Genomic DNA, 10,591 nt, shown 5'->3' with positions numbered 1-10,591 from the left:
GAATGAAGTCGATTTGACCAATTTATTCTTTTCTTGGTAACCAGACCTACTACCACATTCTCAGCATTTATCCAATGATCAAATATGATCCCCACCTTATGATTTTTGCAGAAGACATGAGTAAATTTCTAGATATCATTTTTAGGCCTTACCATTAATAATATCTTTTGAGGATTTATATTGATGTTTGTAGAGTTTTTACATTCATGTTTGTAGAGATGTCACCATTTCCGTTACATATACCTATTACTGAGGTATATAAGTCTAGTATAGAAAGAATTCTAGTATATTCAGGCTAAAATCTTCAAAAACTGGTTTGGGGACTTTTCTGATTTGTAATTTTGTGGTTGGACTTCAATCAGATATCTCTGACATCATGTAGACCTCAGTTCTTCTGAAGATCGAGATTCATAACCAACAAAAATAAAAAAAAAAATGTATTTTAGAGTTATACTTGAAAGCAAAACTTCAGGTGCTTATCGCTGAAAAATATAGTCTGGGGGCATCTATCCAATTCTATCCTCTGCGCTGTATAATGTTTATGTTCACGGGGATGTCTTATCTACAATCTACATAGGGATACCTTAATGGGAACAATTACCTCCCTTGGCCTGCTGCCCACTTCTCTTTTGATGCAGCCCAGGATGCAGCTGGCCTTCTGGGCTGCAAGTGCACACTGCCAGCTCATGTCAAGCTTTTCAACCACCAGAACCCCAAAGTCCTTTTCTGCAGGGCTGCTCTCAGTGAGTTCTTCGCCCAGTCTGTACTCATGTCTGGAATTGCCCTGGCCCAGGTGCATCACCTTGCACTTGGACTTGTTGAACCTCATTAGGTTCACATGGGCCCAATTCTCAAGCTTGTCCAGGTTCCTAGGATGGCACCCCTTGTATTGACTGTAACATTCAGCTTGGTGTCATTTGCAAACATGCTGAGGGTGCCCTTAATACTATTGTCTATGTCTTTGATAAAGATATTAAACTGTACTGGTCCCAAGACAGACCCCTGAGGGACACCACTTGTCACTGGCCTCCAGTTGGACACAGAGCCATCAACCACCACTCTCTGCTTGTGACCTTCAAGGCAATTCCTTATCCACTGAATGGTCCACCCATCAAATCTAAATCTCTCCAATTTGGAGACCAGGATGTCATATGGAACTGTGTCAAAGGCCTTGCAGATTTCCAGGTAGATGACATTGGTCGGTCTTCCCATATCAGCTGATGCAGTCACTCTATCATAGAAGGCCACCAGATTGCTCAGGCATAATTTACCCTTGGTGAAGCCATGCTGGCTGTCTCAAATCACCTCCTTGTCCTGCATGTGCCTTGACATTGCTTCCAGGAGGATCTATTCCATGTTCTTGCCAGGCACAGAGGTGTAGTTCACCAGTCTGTAGTTCCCAGGGTCCTCATTTCTACCCTTGTTAAAAATGGGAGTGATATTTCCATTTTGCCAGTCACCAGGGACTTCGCTTCACTGCCAGGACTTTTCAAATGGGATGGAGAGAGGCTTGGCAGCTACATCAGCCAATTCCTTCCAGACCCTGGAATGCATGTCATCAGGGCCCATATAAACTTGTACCTGTTCAGTTTCATTAAGTGGTCTTGAACCTGCTCTTCACTTACAGTGGGAGGGACTTTGTTTCCCCATTCCTTATCTACAGGATCAGGGAAACAAGAGACATGAGGGGCCTGACTGTCAGTGAAGAGTGAGGCAAAGAAGTTGGTGAGTACTTCAGACTTTTCCATGTCTGTCATTAACAGTTCTCTCATCTCATTTATTAGAGGGGCAACACTCTCCTTGGCCTTTCTTTTGCAGCCAATGTACCTATAGAATCCCTTCCTGTTATTTTTGGCATCCCTCAACAAGCTCAGTTCCATCTGTACCTTGGCTTTCCTAATCCAAACCCTGTACATCCAGACAGCATCCCTGTACTCTTCGCAGTCCATGTGTCCCTGTTTCCATTGCCTGTGCATTTCTTTCTTGTGCCTCAGTCTAAACAGCAGATCCTTGCACAGCCATCTTGGTTTTCTGCCCTCCCTGTTTGCTTTCTTACTCAGGTGGCTGGAGAGATATTTTGCTGTAACAAAAAATATCCATAAAGAGTTGTCAGCTCTATTCAGCTCCTTTGCCCCTTAAAGGCAATGTACCAGAGGATCTTGTCCACCAGGTCTTTAATAAATAGCTGTCATTTTATACAATGGTACAAAAGCTGTCTGCAGTTGTTATTGGATATTAATCAAACTAAATGGCATTACCGGTACAGAAACATTTATGATTACATCTCAGAAAGGATGCCAGAGAGTATATTTTACATCTTAAGTAAGAAAGAGTTAAGAACTATAAATTTATTGCACGGAAGCTGTTGCAGCTATTAAGAACACGTTTTAAAGAATAGAATGCTGAAAAGCTTTCTAAATGAAGCCAATCCCATTAAAATAGGAGCACAATGCAAATACAGCAGATAACTTAAAGATAAGGTCATCACCCTGTTGTTAATGAAAGCTACTTCTGTAAAAAACAAATTGCAGGAGTGTCATGACCTTAATGTGATGCATTCCGATTTAAGTGCATTTGTGGAAATTTATGTGAATCAAAAGACTATACATGAACAATCTATTTCAGCTTAAAAATTCTTTTGAATGACCGCACTTAGTCATGTAGAGGGATTTATAGAAAAATTGTGAGTGTATGATGGTCCCGTTGTAACTTAAAACAATGATACTTGGCAGGAAGTCTAAGATAATGTTTTTCTCTTTCTTTTTTTCCTTGTGATCCTGCTTCTGTCTCCTCTATTTCTCCCTATTCCAAGATAAAAATTAGAATTACCTTTAAGTATGGGAGGGGGAAAATCAAGAGAAAAGACAGATAAACAGCACTTCAAACAGCCAAGAGAATGAAAAAAAGTAAATAAAATTAAGCAAAACAATATCCTTTAACAAAACATCAAATATCATATTGCCATAAATTTTCTTGAAAATTTTAAAGATTACCTAAGAAGAAAAAGGATGACATTGACATCAATAAGATCCAGTCCCAGAGCTACAATATCATTTTCTCTTTTGCTTTCTTTCTCATTTTATAGTCATAAAAGAAGAAGGTAAATGTATACATTTTAGTGGTTTTAAAATTGTTGGTGGCAGCAAAAAATTTTTTTGGATGTTTTCCTTTTTGCTACTACTTCAATAACATCTGCAAATAAAAAGCATAAGTAAATAACAGTTTCAATCCAAACAGCTGGGGAAGGAGAAGCTCTTGTGATATGAACTTCCATGTTAATTCTTCATGAGAATTATTCTCCATGTTAATTCTCTGTGTTAATTTTTCTTTTACTTTCATGTTAGACTAATACAATGAGACAACAAAATGTTCTGAAGTTCAAGACGCTACCTCTGCCGAGCATTTTTGTTTCCCAGTAGGGTGTATGGGGTGCATGTTGATAACAATCTTGCACCCTAAAGCCCATCACTCAATAAATTAGAACCTCAACCATTACGTGATTCTGTGAAATTAATTCAGATATATATGTTAAAAGAAATATGTTCAGCCCCTGAGATTGAATTTGTCCACATTAGTTGTAGACTACAATCCCATGGCCAATCTGATCTGCATGCAAATACAACTTGAAGCCCAGTAGTTTTGCATTAACTCTTGTTCCTAATGTATTTGATACTTATGAAAGCGGTATTATATGATTTTGCTGAAAATGAAGACAGAGTTATTAATTAAATAAATCTTATATATTATTTTTAAATAACATATTAGACTCCAAGAAAGCAGAATCATAGAATAAAAGAATATCCTGAGTAGGAAGGGACTCACAAGGATCATTGAGTCCAACTCCTGACTCCACACAGAACTCCCTAAACATCAAAACATATGTCTGAGAGCATTGCCCAAACACTTCTTGAACTCCATCAGGATTGGTGCTATGATCACTGCCCTGGGGAGCCTGTTCCAGTGCCTGGCCACCCTCTCAGTGAAGAACCTTTTCCCCTTAGCCAACGTGAACCTCCCTTGACACAGCTTCGTGCTGTTCCCCGTGGTCCTATTGCCGATCACCAGACAGATCAGCGCCTCTCCTTCTGCTCCCCCTTGTGACTAAGCTGTAGAGTGCAACGAGGTCTTCGTTGAACAAACCAAGTGAACTCAGCCACTCCTCAAATGTCTTGCCCTCTAGACCCTTCACTATCTTCGTATGCTCTCTAATATGCTCTCTTCGTTGGATGTTCTCTAATAGTTTTATGTACTATATTGTGACACACAAAACTGCACACAGTACTTTATATTACTAGCATTATCATTAGCAAACAATAGAAAAACTCTTGTAACTATAGCTAAGTGGCATTTGTTCTGTATTTCCGATGGAAAAGAAAAAAAAATATGTTCATTATTAAATAACAATCCTGAATCCTGTTGCACGTGCAAATCCTGGTGTGAAGACAATTTCCTAATAGAACTGCACGTAGAATAGACAACCTTAAAAAAAAAAAAAAAATCCCTGTAGCAGGGAATTGTAAGAGTACAAAGAACATTTATAATGGATTTTTCCCTCCTACTTCCTGCAGAGGGAGCTTGGAACAATCACACTTCTCTGAGCTCACCACTACAGTTTTAAGCAGTGCAGAATTTCTATTCCTAGCTGCATAAATGAACCACTTGGAGAAGGACTTTAAAAACACCTAATGCCTACTGCCTTCAACAAACAGCACATTTTTAAATTCGAAAATCTGTATGAAGATGTGTATATTTCATGAAGTATATAACCATTAGTCAGTAAATATTGCTTCAGGGACTGTTCTGTATGTCTAGTTTAATTTCTGGCTAAATAAAGGAAATTGATTCTTTCCCTGCTATAATGTAAAAGTCAAACATTTTCCTTATTATTGATTTTTTTTAACTATATGTGGTGTTCACACTCAGTAAGGGGTTTGGCTCTGAAAAATAGAAGTTATCTGACACATGCTTAGAACAAGACACGTATGAACATACCGCTTTGGAACTCCCTATAAGTGTCAACACTAGATATGCAAATCTGAAAGTGAATGTCTGAATGACATAAAATGAGTAGATGTGAAAGAGAAATTGAAGATGGAATACATGTTATATTAAGACAATTTAATCAAATAAACTGTATTATTTCAGACAAATTGGCTCACTTCTAAGTATTTCATGCTTAGAGGAACAAAGTGTTTATGTTTGTTGTGAAGATAGCTGGACTGCAAAAACAACACTCAAAGGTTCAGGATGCAGAATGCTGCAGGGATAAATACATACATGCTGTAGTCATTTTATTTTTTCTTTTTGTTGCTTAAATAATATCAAAGGGGAAAAAAAGAGCAAATTGTAACATTTAGGAACTGTCAGTATCTCCTATACAATGGAGTACATAACTCTTCCGATTAAAGTCAACAGAGGACTTTTCTGCATATAGCAAAAGCAAACTGAAGCTCATTGTGGCAGAATGATAATTTTGCATTACGAAAACTTCCATTTTTGTCAATCATTTTGAGTTCTTATTGGTAATGGGATGTATATGTGAGGAGAGAAACAAGAGCTGAAATTATAAAGTAAAAATTCTGTAGGACTGCCAGTGTAAGAATATATGCAATATATTATTTTAGGGCACTTCTGGTAAAAGAAGGAAGATTATACTGAAAAATCATATATTTCACAACTTGGTCTGCAGTTAATTTGACATTCACATTCAGGCACACTATGCAGAAGACTTTGAATTTGCATCAATTTTACTAAAAGGGGGCTGATCTAAAATAAATAAATAAATAAATTACAAATAACAAATTACAGAATCATCACTGGTCTTTTTGAATACCCTCAGAAAAACAAGGCAGCACAGCAAGGTGAAAAGCAGCATAGGATTGTATCTATTCTGCCCTTGTGAGGCCCCACCTGGAGTACTGCATCCAGGTCTGGGGCACAAGAAAGATGTGGACCTGTTAGAGGGTGTCCAGAGGAGGGCTATGGGGGTGACCAGCAGGCCTATGAAGACCATCTCTCCTATGAAGAAAGGGTGAGAGAGCTGGGGATGTTCAGCCTTGAGAAGAGAAGGCTACAGGGAGACCTCGTTGTGGCCTTTCAATACTTAAGGAGGTCTTAAAAAAAGATGAGGAAAGGCTCTTTACTTGAGAAGAAAATGATAGGACAAGGGGGAATGGTCTCGAACTCAAAGAGGATAGATTTAGATTAGGCATTAGGAGGAAATTCTCCACTGCAAGGGTAGTGAGGCATTGGAACAAGTTGCCCAGAGACATTGTGGCTGCTCCATCCCTGGAGGTGTTCCAGGCCAGGCTGGATGGGGCCTTGGCCAACCTGATCTAGTGGGTGGCATCCCTGCCCATGGCATGGGGGGTTGGAGTTAGATGATCTTTAAGATCCCTTCCAACCCGAGCCATTCTATAATTCTATGATCTCCAGCTCAACTACTCTCTATTTTTAGTGAAAGTCTGAGTGAAGAAAAATACCAAAATTAGAGATGCAAGGAACATCATTTCATTCTTACTTACCTCTTCATGTTATTTCTACGATATGATATTGATAGCCAAAAGGTTCAATTGTATCCCGGAGTACATCGAGTACAGTATTGCTATATTCCTTATTAAATATGTAGTCTTTAAGGATGAAAAAATATATTTTGCATCTAACAGAAGAACTAAATTTAATAGAAAGGTGAACAGTTTTTCAAATATCTTTGTATTTTGACAGAACATAAAAGACAGCACTCCCGCATGTTTCCATTCCTAGATATGAATGGAATTACAAACAAATTAGAAGGAACGAGGATTGCACAAACTACATATGAATACCAGGAAATGGCACTCAGGCGCTGACAAGTGAGCTACAGATACAGTGAAACTGGCAATTAGACATCAATACTCACTATGAAATGATTAAATGTCAACCTTTCCTTCCTCTTCATTTGGACAGCAGTCACTGGAGGTTTTCAGCTTATTCTGTTTGCTGACATGCTCATGAGGAAGAATTCATTACTGTCTTAGAAAAAGACTGTAACTGTCCTTTTATAGAACATAAATAAAGAAATCTGAAAAAAAAAATGCATCAAGGGCTTGAAGAATTTTAAGATAAAGATAAGCTGCAGGCTAAATCTCCTGTGATCCCCACTTTTCAGAACACAATCTGGACTCTTCTTTCTTTTGATGGCAAAACACACAGAAGATCTACATTCTGGTCCTATTGATTTGTAAAATCATAAGGAAGGGCCAGATGGAAAGTGAGTCAAGTAAGGAAGATACAGGGAGATGGGCATTTCATGAGGATGTAGAAACAGCAAGTTAAAAAGTCTAAATAAATGAAAACATTTTTTGAGACTAAATATTTAATTTTCTTATGATAGCATAACCTATTTTTAAGGAGGTAACAATTATTTTACTTATCTTTGTTTTCTCTGGAGGATTTCCTAAAAACCTAGAGGTTTCTTCAAATACTGCTCTAGCACCACTCTTCATTGTCTTTTCCTTCACTGGGTTGCTTGGCTCTGTCTGTGTGTTAAGTTTACCTAAGCTACTTAATTAAATATTACCACAATTAAACATCTGCATCGATTACAACAGTCTCTTCAGAGACATTCATATCATGAAAAAGATGAGAGACGGCAAGCATCTTGGAAATAGCCTCACTGACTTGTTTTTAAAACCCAGAACACTGCATTCAATTTCTGGTTTGTAATAACTTCATTTCCAGTTTTTATGATATTTGTGATTGCTCTGGAAAAAAAAAAAAAAAGAAAGAAAAAAAATAAAAAAAAATAAAAAAGAAAAGAAAAGAAAAAAACTGTTGCAGTTAGATCTCTGGAAACAGCATAACAGTGCTTAGATAAGAATTAAAAGTACATTTAGAATGGAAAAAAAATAGAATAGGAATTGAGAACAACACAGAAAATGCTCTGTCTTTTACCTTAAATGGAGTGCTGATATTTTGAATATAAGAAATGCAGGTCAGGTCTGCCATATATAACAGCTGTGAAGGACCTTCAAATGATTCTGGAAGATGATCCTACTTGATGAAACTACCTAAGCAACTTAAACTCAAGGAGAGAATAAATGGACTAGATATTTTGTTGCTGTTCTTGTATAAAGATATGGTGAGTGTTTAGTGAATGAATTACAATAAATATCTGTAAAATCATTATTGATGTGTAGAAAACAAGTGTGAAAAAAAAAATTCTCTGTTTTTCATTATGCTGAACAAGAGGGCACTCAGTGAAATTGCCAGGTGGGACAATCTTTTATGGCAACACAAATTCAGTGCCTTCTCTGGGAGTGCTACTAGGGTCAAATAATAAATGGATTAGAAAAAAATGTAAATGGATAAGAAAATGAATTAGTAAAGTTCACTGGTAGATAGTCCAGATACAAGTTTTGACCTACATATCTTTTTAGCTCCTGACTTTCAGGAAACGTGTGAGATAAACTTAATGAAGAAGAAGTTATATGTCTATCTTACTTCTCACATAGTTAGGCATTTGCTGTTAGCTACTCTTGTAAACAAAAGACTCTTTAGATATATATTTTATATTATTCAGCATAGGTGTTTTTGTAATAACTAGAATATAGATTCTTCAATAGTTTCAATTGTCAATTGCAAGTCAGAACTTGAATTTGCCAGTGAGACAGAATAGCTTTTATAGACTTTCCTTGCCAGAGCATCTCATTTTCCAAACTGATTCTCAAAGTAATTGGATAGATATGAGTAGTGTAATAATGGTGTGAGCATATGGTGATTCCACTGTGCACTCAGAAGTGTTCACATGAGGTCCTCCATGTCATATGTACTTGTACTGTGTCTGGGAAGGATGGTCAAGATCCCACACTTAAATCTTTCACACCCCTCTAATTGGGAAATAGAGACTCTATCTTCCCCTTGTCCTTAACTATGAAACTTAGCTTGATATACTTTCAGTATTGTGTTCCTGAAGTTTTGCTCCAGTTCAACCCTGATTCGTGAGTTCAACTATTTTTAGACACTTGTATTAATTCATGAAAGGAATTATGCCAAAGTTGTACAATGTAGAAAGACTGAGGCAAAAACTCATTTTTTCAAATCATATGACTACCTCAACTGTGATGTGGTGGGTACAAAAAGGAAGGAAACACAATGAAGTCCTGCTCATACTTGCAACTGCTACTTGGGAAAAACACTTGGTATATTACATTGTACAACAGAAGTGGTTTCAAGGAGCTTTGGCAAGTGGTACCCAAATTAATTCTATAAGCACAAAAGAATCTCATCCAATTCAATTAGAATTCAAAATTCACAATTATATTCTTCGTTCTTCCAGCACCAAGGATGTCTACAGGCATGCAATTTTGTGTCTTTTGCATAACTGTGATAGGCCTATATTTAAAACCTGTTGGCTATAACATCATTTATGAAAATAGAACTGTAGATTTTCATGAAGAATAAATACTACTAAAATTTAGTGCTTCATTTATTTGGTGTCAAAAAATAAGTCAGTTATTCTTTTGATTAGTATGGAATGCATTTATTGACATTGAAAAATAAATTATAATCATTAATATTTAGATATTTGTAAAACATACCAGGAAAATATCACCAGAAATACACATCTAAGAAACAGCAAAGTTTTCCATTGCAAATTATACACTATGGTACAGCTTATAAAGTTGTGCAATGAATAAGTTAAAAACAATGACTAGGGGTCATATTATTAATAAAATGCAAAAGTGTTTTGTACAGGCAAGGGTTATGATATTCAGGAAAGAAAAGAAAAAAAGAAAAAAAAAAAAAGCATAAATATGCTTATACTTTTTCTACTTACAAATCCTGAAACATGATGGCAACTTTTTCTCTGTGGAAGTTTTGTCATTTTCAACAGCTGTTAAGCAAAGACAGAAAGCTGGTGAGTGTGGTAGAGAGAGATATTTTGGGAACTCCATACAAATAATCTGAACTAACACTGGAAACATTATGGAGATACTTGCATGAATAACAATTGTATATTTTAGTCTATCAATATCAAGTAATAAATTTGCATGCTCGAACTGCTTTTTTGAAGAACTCTTAGCCCAGATAAACACACTACCTTTCTCCTAACCATTTCTCAAACTGAAAATTATCTATCTCTCCCAATAAAAATGAAAAGAAAACTGAAAGATTGTTTTTTTCTATAGCACAAGTACAAATTAAGGTTTCATCCAGAGCACAATGTTTTTGATCTGTAGCACTTCAAAACAATCTATGGAGCCTATTCCCAATATAAAAGGGAGGAAAAAAAAAAAAAAAAAAAAAAAAAAAAAAAAAAAAAAAAGAGCTGTTGACACGTTACAGAAAGAGATTGCAGAGAAAACTTGACAAATCAGAGAGCTTGGCAAAACTGCTTGAAGTTCAAAAAGAGCAAATGCAAGATTCTGCACGTGAGATGGTTAATCCTGGGGATATGTACAGACTAGGGAACAAGAACCTAGAGAACAGCTCCATGGAAACAGATCTGGGAGTTCGGTTCAACAGCAAGTTCAGTATGAGTCAACTGTGTGTCCTGTTAACCAGAAGGGCCAGCTGTATCCTGTGGTGCATCAAGTACAGCATTGCTAGA

This window comes from Aythya ferina (assembly GCF_964211825.1).
Source record: "Aythya ferina genome assembly, chromosome: 8".
Taxonomy (NCBI): domain Eukaryota; kingdom Metazoa; phylum Chordata; class Aves; order Anseriformes; family Anatidae; genus Aythya; species Aythya ferina.
This window is presented reverse-complemented; position numbering follows the sequence as displayed.